A 15,690-nucleotide genomic window follows, 5' to 3' on the forward strand; every position below is an offset into this window, starting at 1 on the left:
TGTGGCCTCCAGACCCTGTGTGTCGGTCGTTGTGTGGCCTCCAGACCCTGTGTGGCCTCCAGATCCTGTGTGTCGGTGTGTGGCCTCCAGACCCTGTGTGTCCTCCAGACCCTGTGTGTCAGTGTGTGGCCTCCAGACCCTGTGTGTTGGTGTGTGGCCTCCAGCCCCTGTGTGTTGGTGTGGCCTTCAGCCCCTGTGTGTTGGTGTGGGGCCTCCAGCCCCTGTGTGTTGGTGTGTGGCCTCCAGCCCCTGTGTGTTGGTGTGTGGCCTCCAGCCCCTGTGTGTTGGTGTGTGGCCTCCAGCCCCTGTGTGTTGGTGTGTGGCCTCCAGCCCCTGTGTGTTGGTGTGTGGCCCTCCAATCTCTGCGTGTTGATGTGTGGAATCCAGCCTTTATGTGCTGGTTTGGCCCCAGCATCGTAGTGTTGGTATGTGGCTTCCAACCCCGGTGTCTCCTTGTGTGGCCTCCAGACCCTGTGTTGGTATGTGGCCTCCAGCCCTTCCCCTGTATAGTGATATGTGAACTGTTGGTCCAGCTCTGCCTCTATGTATTGGTCTGTGGACTCCAGCAGTATCCCTGTGTGTTGGTGTGTGAACTCCAGCCCCTGTGTGTTGGTGTGTGTGGCCTGCAGCCCAGCCCCTGTGCATTAGTGTGTGACCTCCAGCCCCTCTGTGTTGGTATGTGGCCTCCAGCCCCTCTGTGTTGGTGTGTGGCATCCAGCCCCTCTGTGTTGGTGTGTGGCATCAAGCCCCTCTGTGTTGGTGTGTGGCATCAAGCCCCTCTGTATTGGTGTGTGGCCTCCAGCCCCTCTGTGTTGGTGTGTGGCCTCCAGCCCAGACCCTATGTGCTGGTGTGTGGCCTCCAGCCCAGACCTTATGTGCTGTTGTGTGGCCTCCAGCCAAGCCCCTGTGTGTGGCCTCCAGCCCAGCCCCTGTGTATCGGTGTGTGTCCTCCAGACATGTGTGTCGGTGTGTGTCCTCCAGCCCCTGTGTGTCGGTGTGTGGCCTCCAGCTCCTGTGCGTCGGTGTGTGGCCTCCAGCGCCTGTGTGTCGGTGTGTGGCCTCCAGCGCCTGTGTGTCGGTGTGTGGCCTCCAGCGCCTGTGTGTCGGTGTGTGGCCTCCAGACCCTGTGTATCGGTGTGTGGCCTCCAGACCCTGTGTGTCGGTGTGTGGCCTCCAGCCCCTATGTGCTGGTGTGTGGCTTCCAGCCCCTATGTGCTGGTGTGTGGCCTCCAGCCCTATGTGTACTTTCAGATAAGAGTTCATATTGGAAGTGCTGATAGTTACTGGACGTTCCCTGTAAATGGAGCAGCTATTCTTATTTCTCAGTCCCTGCACATGATGCGAATAGATGTAACATGTAATTGTCAGGACAGGTCAACTCAACAGCGAACATCAGATAGAAAGGAATCTTTGTATCATCAGGAGGGATCTTTTTCCATCTTACAATTTTTTATCCAGAACAATGAATTCCTCAATCTAGCTGGTAATACTATATTATAGTAATACTATAGAACTGGATTTCTTAAATCTCATTGTTGTTTGTAGCTAGTCATGCACAAATAAGGAAGATGTAGCCATGAAGCTGGGATAGGTTTAGAAAATCAGGTGCAATACGAAATCTACGTAGTTATTCTAGTGTGGGTACAAATTAGTGGAGTATGTAACCATCCTACTACCAGAAACAGCCTGGACTTCCAGCCCCTATGCGCTGGTGTGTGGCCTCCAGACCCTATGTGCTGGTGTGTGGCCTCCAGACCCTATGTGCTGGTGTGTGGCCTCCAGACCCTATGTGCTGGTGTGTGGCCTCCAGCCCCTGTGTGTTGCTGTGCGGCCTCCAGCCCCTGTGTGTTGCTGTGCGGCCTCCAGCCCCTGTGTGTTGGTGTGTGGCCTCCAGACCCTGTGTGTTGGTGTGTGGCCTCCAGACCCTGTGTGTTGGTGTGTGGCCTCCAGACCCTGTGTGTTGGTGTGTGGCCTCCAGACCCTGTGTGTTGGTGTGTGGCCTCCAGACCCTGTGTGTTGGTGTGTGGCCTCCAGACCCTGTGTGTTGGTGTGTGGCCTCCAGCCCCTGTGTGTAGGTGTGTGGCCTCCAGCCCCTGTGTGTAGGTGTGTGGCCTCCAGCCCCTGTGTGTAGGTGTATGGCCTCCAGCCCCTGTGTGTTGGTGTGTGGCCTCCAGGCCCCATGTGTTGGTGTGTGGCCTCCAGCCCCTGTGTGTTGGTGTGTGGCCTCCAGCCCCTCTGAGTTGGTGTGTGGCCTCCAGCCCCTCTGTGTTGGTGTGTGGCCTCCAGCCCCTCTGTGTTGGTGTGTGGCCTCCAGCCCAGACTATTTGTGCTGGTGTGTGGCCTCCAGCCCAGACCACATGTGCTGTTGTGTGGCCTCCAGCCAAGCCCCTGTGTTTGGCCTACAGCCCAGCCCCTGTGTGTCGGTGTGTGTCCTCCAGCCATGTGTGCGGGTGTGTGTCCTCCAGCCCCTGTGTGTCGGTGTGTGGCCTCCAGCTCCTGTGCGTCGGTGTGTGGCCTCCAGCGACTGTGTGTCGGTGTGTGGCCTCCAGCCCCTGTGTGTCGGTGTGTGGCCTCCAGCCCCTCTGTGTCGGTGTGTGGCCTCCAGCCCCTGTGTGTGGCCTCCAACCCCTGTGTGTGGCCTCCAACCCCTGTGTGTCGGTGTGTGGCATCCAGCCCCTGTGTGTCGGTGTGTGGCCTCCAGCCCCTGTGTGTTGGTGTGTGGCATCCAGCCCCTGTGTGTCGGTGTGTGGTCTCCAGCCCCTGTGTGTCGGTGTGTGGCCTCCAGCCCCTGTGTGTCGGTGTGTGTCCTCCAGCCATGTGTGTAGGTGTGTGTCCTCCAGCCATGTGTGTCGGTGTGTGTCCTCCAGCCATGTGTGTGGCCTCCAGTCCCTGTGCGTCGGTGTGTGGCCTCCAGCGCTTGTGTGTCGGTGTGTGGCCTCCAGCCCCTGTGTGTCGGTGTGTGGCCTCCAGCCCCTGTGTGCGGGTGTGTGTCCTCCAGCCCCTGTGTGTCGGTGTGTGGCCTCCAGCTCCTGTGCGTCGGTGTGTGGCCTCCAGCCCCTCTGTGTCGGTGTGTGGCCTCCAGCCCCTGTGTGTGGCCTCCAACCCCTGTGTGTCGGTGTGTGGCATCCAGCCCCTGTGTGTCGGTGTGTGGCCTCCAGCCCCTGTGTGTCGGTGTGTGGCCTCCAGCCCCTGTGTGTCGGTGTGTGGCCTCCAGCCCCTGTGTGTCGGTGTGTGGCCTCCAGCCCCTGTGTGTCGGTGTGTGGCCTCCAGCCCCTGAGTGTCGGTGTGTGGCCTCCAGCCCCTGTGTGTCGGTGTGTGGCCTCCAGCCCCTGTGTGTCGGTGTGTGGCCTCCAGCCCCTGTGTGTCGGTGTGTGGCCTCCAGCCCCTGTGTGTCGGTGTGTGGCCTCCAGCCCCTGTGTGTCGGTGTGTGGCCTCCAGCCCCTGTGTGTCGGTGTGTGGCCTCGAGCCCCTGTGTGTCGGTGTGTGGCCTCGAGCCCCTGTGTGTCGGTGTGTGGCCTCCATCCCCTGTGTTTCGGTGTGTGGCCTCCAGCCCCTGTGTGTCGGTGTGTGGCTGTGAGTCAGTGTGTGGCCTCCAGCCCCTGTGTGTGGCCTCCAGCCCCTGTGCGTGGCCTCCAGCCCCTGTGCGTGGCCTCCAGCCCCTGTGCGTGGCCTCCAGCCCCTGTGCGTCGGTGTGTGGCCTCCAGACCCTGTGTGTCGGTCGTTGTGTGGCATCCAGCCCCTGTGTGTCGGTGTGTGGTCTCCAGCCCCTGTGTGTCTGTCGGTGTGTGGCATCCAGCCCCTGTGTGTCGGTGTGTGGTCTCCAGCCCCTGTGTGTCTGTGTGTGGCCTCCTGCCCCTGTGTGTCGGTGTGTGTCCTCCAGCCATGTGAGTCGGTGTGTGTCCTCCAGCCATGTGTGTGGCCTCCAGTCCCTGTGCGTCGGTGTGTGGCCTCCAGCGCTTGTGTGTCGGTGTGTGGCCTCCAGCCCATGTGTGTCGGTGTGTGGCCTCCAGCCCCTGTGTGTCGGTGTGTGGCCTCCAGCCCCTGTGTGTCGGTGTGTGGCCTCCAGCCCCTGTGTGTCGGTGTGTGGCCTCCAGCCCCTGTGTGTCGGTGTGTGGCCTCCAGCCCCTGTGTGTCGGTGTGTGGCCTCCAGCCCCTGTGTGTCGGTGTGTGGCCTCCAGCCCCTGTGTGTCGGTGTGTGGCCTCCAGCCCCTGCGTGTCAGTGTGTGGCTGTGTGTCAGTGTGTGGCCTCCAGCCCCTGTGTGTCGGTGTGTGGCCTCCAGCCCCTGTGTGTCGGTGTGTGGCCTCCAACCCCTGTGTGTCGGTCAGTGTGTGGCCTCCAGACCCTGTGTGTCGGTCGGTGTGTGGCCTCCAGACCCTGTGTGTCAGTCGGTGTGTGGCCTCCAGACCCTGTGTGTCAGTCGGTGTGTGGCCTCCAGACCCTGTGTGTCAGTCGGTGTGTGGCCTCCAGCCCCTGTGTGTCGGTCGGTGTGTGGCCTCCAGACCCTGTGTGTCCTCCAGACCCTGTGTGTCGGTGTGTGGCCTCCAGACCCTGTGTGTCGGTCGGTGTGTTTCCTCCAGACCCTGTGTGTCCTCCAGACCATGTGTGTCAGTGTGTTTCCTCCAGACCCTGTGTGTCCTCCAGACCATGTGTGTCAGTGTGTGTCCTCCAGACCCTGTGTGTCAGTGTGTGGCCTCCAGACCCTGTGTGTCAGTGTGTGGCCTCCAGACCCTGTGTGTCAGTGTGTGGCCTCCAGACCCTGTGTGTCGGTGTGTGTCCTCCAGACCCTGTGTGTCGGTGTGTGGCCTCCAGCCCCTGTGTGTTGGTGTGTGGCCTCCAGACCCTGTGTATTGGTGTGGCCTTCAGCCCCTGTGTGTTGTTGGTGTATGGCCTCCAGACCCTGTGTGTTGGTGTGTGGCCTCCAGCCCCCGTGTGTTGGTGTGTGGCCTCCAGCCCCCGTGTGTTGGTGTGTGGCCTCCAGCCCCCGTGTGTTGGTGTGTGGCCTCCAGCCCCCGTGTGTTGGTGTGTGGCCTCCAGCCCCCGTGTGTTGGTGTGTGGCCTCCAGCCCCCGTGTGTTGGTGTGTGGCCTCCAGCCCCTGTGTGTTGGTGTGTGGCCCTGCAATCTCTGTGTGTTGATGTGTGGATCCAGCCTTTATGTGCTGGTGTGGCCCCAGCATCGGAGTGTTGTTATTTGGCTTCCATCCCCGGTGTCTGCTTGTGTGGCCTCCAGCCCTTCCCCTGTATAGTTATATGTGAACTGTTGGTCCAGCTCTGCCTCTATGTATTGTTCTGTGGACTCCAGCAGTATCCCTGTGTGTTGGTGTGTGAACTCCAACCCCTGTGTGTTGGTGTGTGTGGCCTCCAGCCCAGCCCCTGTGTATTAGTGTGTGGCCTCCAGCCCCTCTGTGTTGGTATGTGGCCTCCAGCCCTTCGGTGTTGATGTGTGGCCTCCAGCCCCTCTGTGTTGGTATTTGGCCTCCAGCCCCTCTGTGTCGGTGTGTGGCCTCCAGACCCTGTGTGTCAGTGTGTGGCCTCCAGCCCCTGAGTGTCGGCGTGTGGCCTCCAGCCCCTGAGTGTCGGCGTGTGGCCTCCAGCCCCTGTGTATTGGTGTGTGGCCTCCAGACCCTGTGTGTCGGTGTGTGGCCTCCAGCGCCTGTGTGTCGGTGTGTGGCCTCCAGCGCCTGTGTGTCGGTGTGTGGCCTCCAGCGCCTGTGTGTCGGTGTGTGGCCTCCAGCGCCTGTGTGTCGGTGTGTGGCCTCCAGCGCCTGTGTGTCGGTGTGTGGCCTCAAGCCCCTGTGTGTCGGTGTGTGGCCTCCAGCCCCTGTGTGTCGGTGTGTGGCCTCCAGCCCCTGTGTGTCGGTGTGTGGCCTCCAGCCCCTGTGTGTCGGTGTGTGGCCTCCAGCCCCTGTGTGTCGGTGTGTGGCCTCCAGCCCCTGTGTGTCGGTGTGTAGCCTCCAGCCCCTGTATGTGGCCTCCAGACCCTGTGTGTCGGTGTGTGGCCTCCATCCCCTGTGTGTCGGTGTGTGGCCTCCATCCCCTGTGTGTCGGTGTGTGGCCTCCAGACCCTGTGTGTCGGTGTGTGGCCTCCAGACCCTGTGTGTCGGTGTGTGGCCTCCAGCCCCTGTGTGTCGGTGTGTGTCCTCCAGACCCTGTGAGTCAGTGTGTGGTCTCCAGACCCTATGTGTTGGTGTGTGGCCTCCAGAACCTGTGTCTTGGTGTGGCTTTCAGCCCCTGTGTGTTGGTGTGTGGCCTTCAGCCCCTGTGTGTAGGTGTGTGGCCTCCAGCCCCTGTGTGTTGCTGTGTGGCCTTCAGCCCCTGTGTGTTGGTGTGTGGCCTCCAGCCCCTGTGTGTTGGTGTGTGGCCTCCAGCCCCTGTGTGTTGTTGTGTGGCCTCCAGCCCCTGTGTGTTGGTGTGTGGCCTCCAGCCCCTTTGTGTTGGTGTGTGGCCTCCAGCCCCTGTGTGTTGGTGTGTGGCCTCCAGCCCCTGTGAGTTGGTTTGTGGCCTCCAGCCCCTGTGTGTTGGTGTGTGGCCCTCCAATCTCTGTGTCTTGATGTGTGGAATCCAGCCTTTATGTGCTGGTGTGGCCCCAGCATCGGAGTGTTGGTATGTGGCTTCCAGCCCTTCCCCTGTATAGTGATATGTGAACTGTTGGTCCAGCTCTGCCTCTATGTATTGGTCTGTGGACTCCAGCCTTATCCCTATGTGTTGGTGTGTGAACTCCAGCCCCTGTGTGTTGGTGTGTGTGGCCTCCAGCCCAGCCCCTTTGTATTAGTGTGTGGCCTTCAGCCCCTCTGTGTTGGTGTGTGGCCTCCAGCCCTTCCCCTGTATAGTGATATGTGAACTGTTGGTCGAGCTCTGCCTCTATGTATTGATCTGTGGACTCTAGCCGTATCCCTGAGTGTTGGTGTGTGAACTCCAGCCCCTGTGTGTTGGTGTGTGTGGCCTCCAGCCCAGCCCCTGTGTATTAGTGTGTGGCCTTCAGCCCCTCTGTGTTGGTGTGTGGCCTCCAGCCCCTCTGTGTTGGTGTGTGGCCTCCAGCCCCTGTGTGTTGGTGTGTGGCCTCCAGCCCAGACCCTATGTGCTGGTGTGTGGCCTCCAGCCAAGCCCCTGTGTGTGGCCTCCAGCCCAGCCCCTGTGTGTCGGAGTGTGTCCTCCAGGCCCTGTGTGCTGGTGTGTGTCCTCCAGCCCCTGTGTGCTGGTGTGTGTCCTCCAGCCCCTGTGTGTCGGTGTGGCCTCCTGCCCCTGTGTGTCGGAGTGTGGCCTCCAGCGCCTGTGTGTCGGAGTGTGGCCTCCAGCGCCTGTGTGTCGGAGTGTGGCCTCCAGCGCCTGTGTGTCGGTGTGTGGCCTCCAGCGCCTGTGTGTCGGTGTGTGGCCTCCAGCGCCTGTGTGTCGGTGTGTGGCCTCCAGCCCCTGTGTGTCGGTGTGTGGCCTCCAACCCCTGTGTGTCGGTGTGTGGCCTCCAGACCCTGTGTGTCGGTCGGTGTGTGGCCTCCAGACCCTGTGTGTCGGTCGGTGTGTGGCCTCCAGACCCTGTGTGTCGGTCGGTGTGTGGCCTCCAGACCCTGTGTGTCGGACAGTGTGTGGACTCCAGACCCTGTGTGTCGGTCGGTGTGTGGCCCTCCAGACCCTGTGTGTCGGTCGGTGTGTGGCCTCCAGACCCTGTGTGTCGGTCGGGGTGTGTCCTCCAGACCCTGTGTGTCGGTCGGGGTGTAGCTTCCAGACCCTGTGTGTCGGTCGGTGTGTGGCCTCCAGACCCTGTGTGTCGGTCGGTGTGTGGCCTCCAGACCCTGTGTGTCGGTCGGTGTGTGTCCTCCACTCCCTGTGTGGCCTCCAGACCCTGTGTGGCCTCCAGACCCTGTGTGGCCTCCAGACTCTCTGTGTCCTCCAGACCCTGTGTGTCGGTGTGTAACCTCCAGACCCTGTGTGTCGGTGTGTGGCCTCCAGCCAAGCCCCTGTGTGTCGGTGTGTGGCCTCCAGACCCTGTGTGTCGGTGTGTGGCCTCCAGACCCTGTGTGTCGGTGTGTGGCCTCAAGCCAAACCCCTGTGTGTCGGTGTGTGGCGGCTTCCAGCCAAGCCCCGGTGTGTGGCGGCTTCCAGCCAAGCCCCTGTGTGTGGCGGCCTCCAGCCAAACCCCTGTGTGTGGCGGCCTCCAGCCAAACCCCTTTGTGTGGCGGCCTCCAGCCAAGCCCCTGTGTGTGGGGGACTCCAGCCAAGCCCCTGTGTGTGGGGGACTCCAGCCAAGCCCCTGTGTGTGGCGGCCTTCAGCCAAGCCCCTGTGTGTGGCGGCCTCCAGCCAAGCCCCTGTGTGTGGCGGCCTCCAGCCAAGCCCCTGTGTGTGGCGGCCTCCAGCCAAGCCCCTGTGTGTGGGGGACTCCAGCCAAGCCACTGTGTGTGGGGGACTCCAGCCAAGCCCCTGTGTGTGGCGGCCTCCAGCCAAGCCCCTGTGTTTGGCGGCCTCCAGCCAAGCCCCTGTGTGTGGCGGACTCCAGCCAAGCCCCTGTGTGTGGCGGACTCCAGCCAAGCCCCTGTGTGTGGCGGCCTCCAGCCAAGCCCCTGTGTGTGGCGGCCTCCAGCCAAGCCCCTGTTTGTGGCGGCCTCCAGCCAAGCCCCTGTTTGTGGCGGCCTCCAGCCAAGCCCCTGTGTGTGGCGACCCCCAGCCAAGCCCCTGTGTGTGGCGGCCTCCAGCCAAGCCCCTGTGTGTGGCGGCCTCCAGCCAAGCCCCTGTGTGTGGCGGCCTCCAGCCAAGCCCCTGTGTGTGGCGGCCTCCAGCCAAGCCCCTGTGTGTGGCGGCCTCCAGCCAAGCCACTGTGTGTGGCGGCCTCCAGCCAAGCCCCTGTGTGTGGTGGCCTCCAGCCAAGTCCCTGTGTGTGGCGGCCTCCAGCCAAGCACCTGTGTCTGGCGGCCTCCAGCCAAGCCCCTGTGTGTGGCGGCCTCCAGCCAAGCCCCTGTGTGTGGCGGCCTCCAGCCAAGCCCCTGTGTTGGTGAGTGGTCTCCAGCCAAGCCCCTGTGTGTTGGTGCGTGGCCTCCAGCGCAGCCCCTGTGTGTTGGTGTGTGGCGTCCAGCCCAGCCCCTGTGTGTTGGTGTGTGGCCTCCAGCCCAGCACCCTGTGTGTGTTGCTGTGTGGCATCCAGCCAAGCACCCTGTGTATTGGTGTGTGGCCTCCAGCCAAGCCCCTGTGTGTGGCGGCCTCCAGCCAAGCCACTGTAATTGGCGACCTCCTGCCAAGCCACTGTGTGTGGCGGCCTCCTGCCAAGCCACTGTGTGTGGCGGCCTCCAGCAAAGCCCCTGTGTGTGGCGGCCTCCAGCAAAGCCCCTGTGTGTGGCGGCCTCCAGCAAAGCCCCTGTGTGTGGCGGCCTCCAGCAAAGCCCCTGTGTGTGGCGGCCTCCAGCCAAGCCCCTGTGTGTGGTGGCCTCCAGCAAAGCCCCTGTGTGTGGCGGCCTCCAACCAAGCCCCTGTGTGTGGCGGCCTCCAGCCAAGCCCCTGAGTGTGGCGGCCTCCAGCCAAGCCCCTGAGTGTGGCGGCCTCCAGCCAAGCCCCTGAGTGTTGGTGTGTGGCCTCCAGCCCAGCCCCGGTGTGTTGGCGTGTGGCCTTCAGCCCAGCATCCTGTGTGTTGGTTTGTGGCATCCAGCCCAGCACCTTGTGTATTGGTGTGTGGCCTACAGCCATGCCCCTGTGTGTGGCTTCCTCCAGCCAAGCCCCTGTGTGTGGCGGCCTCCAGCCAAGCCCCTGTGTGTGGCGGCCTCCAGCCAACCCCCAGTGTGTGGCGGCCTTCAGCCAAGCCCCTGTGTGTGGCGGCCTCCTCAGACCCTATGCGTCGGTGTGTGGCCTCCAGTACTGGCCCCGTGTGTTGGTGTGTGGCCTCCAGCCCCTGTGCGTGTGGCCTCCAGCCCCTGTGTGTTGGTGTGTGGCCTCCAGCCCCTGTGTGTTGGTGAGTGTGGCCTCCAGCCGATGTGTGTTGGTGAGTGTGGCCTCCAGCCCCTGTGTGTCGGTGTGTGGCCTCCAGCCCCTGTGTGTCGGTGTGTGGCCTCCAGCCCCTGTGTGCCGGTGTGTGGCCTCCAGCCCCTGTGTGCCGGTGTGTGGCCTCCAGCCCCTGTGTGCCGGTGTGTGGCCTCCAGCCCCTGTGTGCCGGTGTGTGGCCTCCAGCCCCTGTGTGCCGGTGTGTGGCCTCCAGCCCCTGTGTGCCGGTGTGTGGCCTCCAGCCCCTGTGTGCCGGTGTGTGACCTCCAGCCCCTGTGTGCCGGTGTGTGACCTCCAGCCCCTGTGTGCCGGTGTGTGACCTCCAGCCCCTGTGTGTCGGTGTGTGGCCTCCAAACCCTGTGTTTCGGTGTGTGCCCTCCATCCCCTGTGTGTCGGTTTGTGGCCTCCATCCCCTGTGTGTCGGTGTGTGGCCTCCAGACCCTGTGTGTCGGTGTGTGGCCTCCAGACCCTGTGTGTCGGTGTGTGGCCTCCAGCCGCTGGGTGTCGGTGTGTGGCCTCCAGCCCCTGTGTTTGGCCTCAAGACCCTGTGTGTCGGTGTGTGGCCTCCATCCCTGTGTGTCGGTGTGTGGCCTCCAGACCCTGTGTGTCGGTCGGTGTGTGGCCTCCAGACCCTGTGTGTCGGTCGGTGTGTGGCCTCCAGACCCTGTGTGTCGGTCGGTGTGTGGCCTCCAAACCCTATGTGTAGGTCGGTGTGTGGCCTCCAGACGCTGTGTTTCGGTCGGTGTGTGGCCTCCAGACCCTGTGTGTCGGTCGGGGTGTGGCCTCCAGACCATGTGTGTCGGTCGGTGTGTGGCCTCCAGACCCTGTGTGTCGGTCGATTTGTGGCCTCCAGACCCTGTGTGTCGGTCGGTGTGTGGCCTCCAGACCCTGTGTGTCGGTCGATTTGTGGCCTCCAGACCCTGTGTGTCGGTCGGTGTGTGGCCTCCAGACGCTGTGTGTCGGTCGGTGTGTGGCCTCCAGACCCTGTGTGTCGGTCGGGGTGTGGCCTCCAGACCCTGTGTGTCGGTCGGGGTGTGGCCTCCAGACCCTGTGTGTCCGTCGGGGTGTGGCCTCCAGACCCTGTGTGTCAGTCGGTGTGTGGCCTCCAGACCCTGTGTGTCAGTCGGTGTGTGGCCTCCAGACCCTGTGTGTCAGTCGGTGTGTGGCCTTCAGACCCTGTGTGTCGGTTGGTGTGTGTCCTCCAGACCCTGTGTGTCGGTTGGTGTGTGTCCTCCAGACCCTGTGTGTTGGTGTGTGGCCTCCAGACAAGCCCCTGTGTGTCGGTGTGTGGCCTCCAGACCCAGTGTGCTGGTGTGTGGCCTCCAGCCAAGCCCCTGTGTGTCGGTGTGTGGCCTCCAGCCCAGCCCCTGTGTGTGGCGGCCTCCAGCCAAGCCCCTGTGAGTGACGACCTCCAGCCCAGCCCCTGTGTGTTGGTGTTTGGCCTCCAGCCCAGCCCCTGTGTGTTGGTGTGTGGCCTCCAGTCCAACCCCTGTGTGTTTGTGTGCGGCCTCCAGCCCAGCCCCTGTGTGTTTGTGTGCGGCCTCCAGCCCAGCCCCTGTGTGTTTGTGTGCGGCCTCCAGCCCAGCCTCTGTGTGTTGGTGTGTGGCCTTCAGCCCAGCCCCTGTGTATTCGTGTGTGGCCTCCAGCCCAGCCTGTGTGTAATTGGTGACCTCCTGCCAAGCCACTGTGTGTGGCGGCCTCCTGCCAAGCCACTGTGTGTGGCGGCCTCCAGCAAAGCCCCTGTGTGTGGCGGCCTCCAGCAAAGCCCCTGTGTGTGGCGGCCTCCAGCAAAGCCCCTGTGTGTGGCGGCCTCCAGCCAAGCCCCTGTGTGTGGTGGCCTCCAGCAAAGCCCCTGTGTGTGGCGGCCTCCAACCAAGCCCCTGTGTGTGGCGGCCTCCAGCCAAGCCCCTGAGTGTGGCGGCCTCCAGCCAAGCCCCTGAGTGTTGGTGTGTGGCCTCCAGCCCAGCCCCGGTGTGTTGGCGTGTGGCCTTCAGCCCAGCATCCTGTGTGTTGGTTTGTGGCATCCAGCCCAGCACCCTGTGTGTTGGTGTGTGGCCTACAGCCATGCCCCTGTGTGTGGCTTCCTCCAGCGAAGCCCCTGTGTGTGGCGGCCTCCAGCCAAGCCCCTGTGTGTGGCGGCCTCCAGCCAAGCCCCTGTGTGTGGCGGCCTCCAGCCAAGCCCCTGTGTGTGACGGCCTCCAGCCAAGCCCCAGTGTGTGGCGGCCTCCAGCCAAGCGCCTGTGTGTGGCGGCCTCCTCAGACCCTATGCGTCGGTGTGTGGCCTCCAGTACTGGCCCCGTGTGTTGGTGTGTGGCCTCCAGCCCCTGTGTGTTGGTGTGTGGCCTCCAGCCCCTGTGCGTGTGGCCTCCAGCCCCTGTGTGTTGGTGTGTGGCCTCCAGCCCCTGTGTGTTGGTGAGTGTGGCCTCCAGCCGATGTGTGTTGGTGAGTGTGGCCTCCAGCCCCTGTGTGTCGGTGTGTGGCCTCCAGCCCCTGTGTGTCGGTGTGTGGCCTCCAGCCCCTGTGTGCCGGTGTGTGGCCTCCAGCCCCTGTGTGCCGGTGTGTGGCCTCCAGCCCCTGTGTGCCGGTGTGTGGCCTCCAGCCCCTGTGTGCCGGTGTGTGGCCTCCAGCCCCTGTGTGCCGGTGTGTGGCCTCCAGCCCCTGTGTGGCGGTGTGTGGCCTCCAGCCCCTGTGTGCCGGTGTGTGGCCTCCAGCCCCTGTGTGCCGGTGTGTGGCCTCCAGACCCTGTGTTTCGGTGTGTGCCCTCCATCCCCTGTGTGTCGGTGTGTGGCCTCCAGCCCCTGTGTGTCGGTGTGTGGCCTCCAGACCCTGTGTGTCGGTCGGTGTGTGGCCTCCAGACCCTGTGTGTCGGTCGGTGTGTGGCCTCCAAACCCTATGTGTAGGTCGGTGTGTGGCCTCCAGACGCTGTGTTTCGGTCGGTGTGTGGCCTCCAGACCATGTGTGTCGGTCGGGGTGTGGCCTCCAGACCCTGTGTGTCGGTCGATTTGTGGCCTCCAGACCCTGTGTGTCGGTCGGGGTGTGACCTCCAGACCCTGTGTGTCCGTCGGGGTGTGGCCTCCAGACCCTGTGTGTCAGTCGGTGTGTGGCCTCCAGACCCTGTGTGTCAGTCGGTTTGTGGCCTCCAGACCCTGTGTGTCGGTCGGTGTGTGGCCTTCAGACCCTGTGTGTCGGTTGGTGTGTGTCCTCCAGACCCTGTGTGTCGGTGTGTGGCCTCCAGACCCAGTGTGCTGGTGTGTGGCCTCCAGCCAAGCCCCTGTGTGTCGGTGTGTGGCCTCCAGCCCAGCCCCTGTGTGTGACGGCCTCCAGCCAAGCCCCTGTGAGTGACGACCTCCAGCCCAGCCCCTGTGTGTTGGTGTTTGGCCTCCAGCCCAGCCCCTGTGTGTTGGTGTGTGGCCTCCAGTCCAGCCCCTGTGTGTTTGTGTGCGGCCTCCAGCCCAGCCCCTGTGTGTTTGTGTGCGGCCTCCAGCCCAGCCCCTGTGTGTTTGTGTGCGGCCTCCAGCCCAGCCCCTGTGTGTTTGTGTGCGGCCTCCAGCCCAGCCCCTGTGTGTTTGTGTGCGGCCTCCAGCCCAGCCTCTGTGTGTTGGTGTGTGGCCTTCAGCCCAGCCCCTGTGTATTCGTGTGTGGCCTCCAGCCCAGCCTGTGTGTTCTTGTGTGGAATCCAGCCCTGCCCCTGTGTGTTGGTGTGTGGCCTCCAGTTCCTCTGTGTTGGTGTTTGGCATCAAGGTCCTGTTTATTGGTGTAGGGCCTCCAGCCTCTGTGTGTTGATGTGTGGACTCCAGTCTTTATGTGCTGGTGTGGCCCCCAGCATCGGCGTGTTGGTAAGTGACTTCCAGCCCCCGTGTTTCCGTGTGTGACCTACGAGTCCACATGTGTCAGAGTGTGGCCTCTAGCCCACCTCCTGTGTGTTGGGATGTGGCTTCCATGCCAGCCTCTGTGTGTTGGGTGTGTAGCTTCCAACTCAGCCCCTATGTGCTGGTGTGTTGCCCTCAGACCCTATGCATAGGTGTGTGGCCTCCAGCACTGGCCCCGTGTGTTGGTGTGTGGCTTCCAGCCCCTGTTTGTTGGTGTGTGGCCTCCAGCCCCTATGTGTTGGTGTGTGTTGCCTCCAGCCCCTGTGTGTTGGTGTGTGTGGCCTCCAGCCCCTGTGTGTCGGTGTGTGGCCTTCAGCTCCTGTGTGTCGGTGTGTGGCCTCCAGCCCATGTGTGTCGGTGTGTGGCCTCCAGCCTCTGTGTGTCAGTAAGTGGCCTCCAAACCTTGTGTGTCGGTGTGTGGCCTCCAGACTGTGTGTCGGTGTGTGGCCTCCATCCCCTGTGTGTCGGTGTGTGGCCTCCAGCCCCTGTGTGTCGGTGTGTGGCCTCCAGCCCCTGTGTGTCGGTGTGTGGCCTCCAGCCCCTGTGTGTCGGTGTGTGGCCTCCAGCCCCTGTGTGTCGGTGTGTGGCCTCCAGCCCCTGTGTGTCGGTGTGTGGCCTCCAGCCCCTGTGTGTCGGTGTGTGGCCTCCAGCCCCTGTGTGTCAGTGTGTGGCCTCCAGCCCCTGTGTGTCGGTTTGTGGCCTCCAGCCCCTGTGTGTCGGTTTGTGGCCTCCAGCCCCTGTGTGTCGGTTTGTGGCCTCCAGCCCCTGTGTGTCGGTTTGTGGCCTCCAGCCCCTGTGTGTGGCCTCCAGCCCCTGTGTGTCGGTGTGTGGCCTCCATCCCTGTGTGTCGGTCGGTGTGTGGCCTCCAGACCCAGTGTGTCGGTCGGTGTGTGGCCTCCAGACCCTGTGTGTCGGTCGGTGTGTGGCCTCCAGACCCTGTGTGTCGGTCGGTGTGTGGCCTCCAGACCCTGTGTGTCGGTCGGTGTGTGGCCTCCAGACCCTGTGTGTCGGTCGGTGTGTGGCCTCCAGACCCTGTGTGTCGGTCGGTGTGTGGCCTCCAGACCCTGTGTGTCGGTCGGTGTGTGGCCTCCAGACCCTGTGTGTCGGTCGGTGTGTGGCCTCCAGACCCTGTGTGTCGGTCGGTGTGTGGCCTCCAGACCCTGTGTGTCGGTCGGTGTGTGGCCTCCAGACCCTGTGTGTCGGTCGGTGTGTGGCCTCCAGACCCTGTGTGTCGGTCGGTGTGTGGCCTCCAGACCCTGTGTGTCGGTCGGTGTGTGGCCTGCAAAGCCTGTGTGTCGGTCGGTGTGTGGCCTCCAGACGCTGTGTGTCGGTCGGTGTGTGGCCTCCAGACCCTGTGTGTCGGTCGGGGTGTGGCCTCCAGACCCTGTGTGTCGGTCGGGGTGTGGCCTTCAGACCCTGTGTGTCGGTCGGGGTGTGGCCTTCAGACCCTGTTTGTCGGTCAGTGTGTGGCCTCCTGACCCTGTGTGTCGGTCAGTGTGTGGCCTTCAGACCCTGTGTGTCGGTCGGTGTGTGTCCCCCAGACGCTGTGTGTCGGTCGGTGTGTGTCCTCCAGACCCTGTGTGTCGGTCGGGGTGTGTCCTCCAGACCCTGTGTGTCGGTCGGGGTGTGTCCTCCAGACCCTGTGTGTCGGTCGGGGTGTGGCCTCCAGACCCTGTGTGTCGGTCGGGGTGTGGCCTCCAGACCCTGTGTGTCGGTCGGTGTGTGGCCTCCAGACCCTGTGTGTCGGTCGGTGTGTGGCCTCCATCCCCTGTGTGTCTGTGTGTCGCCTCCAGCCCCTGTGTGTCGGTGTGTGCCCTCCAGCCCCTGTGTGTCGGTGTGTGCCCTCCAGCCCCTGTGTGTCGGTG

The sequence above is a fragment of the Phyllobates terribilis genome, unplaced genomic scaffold (assembly GCF_046119375.1).
Source record: "Phyllobates terribilis strain yellow unplaced genomic scaffold, ASM4611937v1 Scaffold_8__6_contigs__length_399053987, whole genome shotgun sequence".
Classification (NCBI taxonomy): domain Eukaryota; kingdom Metazoa; phylum Chordata; class Amphibia; order Anura; family Dendrobatidae; genus Phyllobates; species Phyllobates terribilis.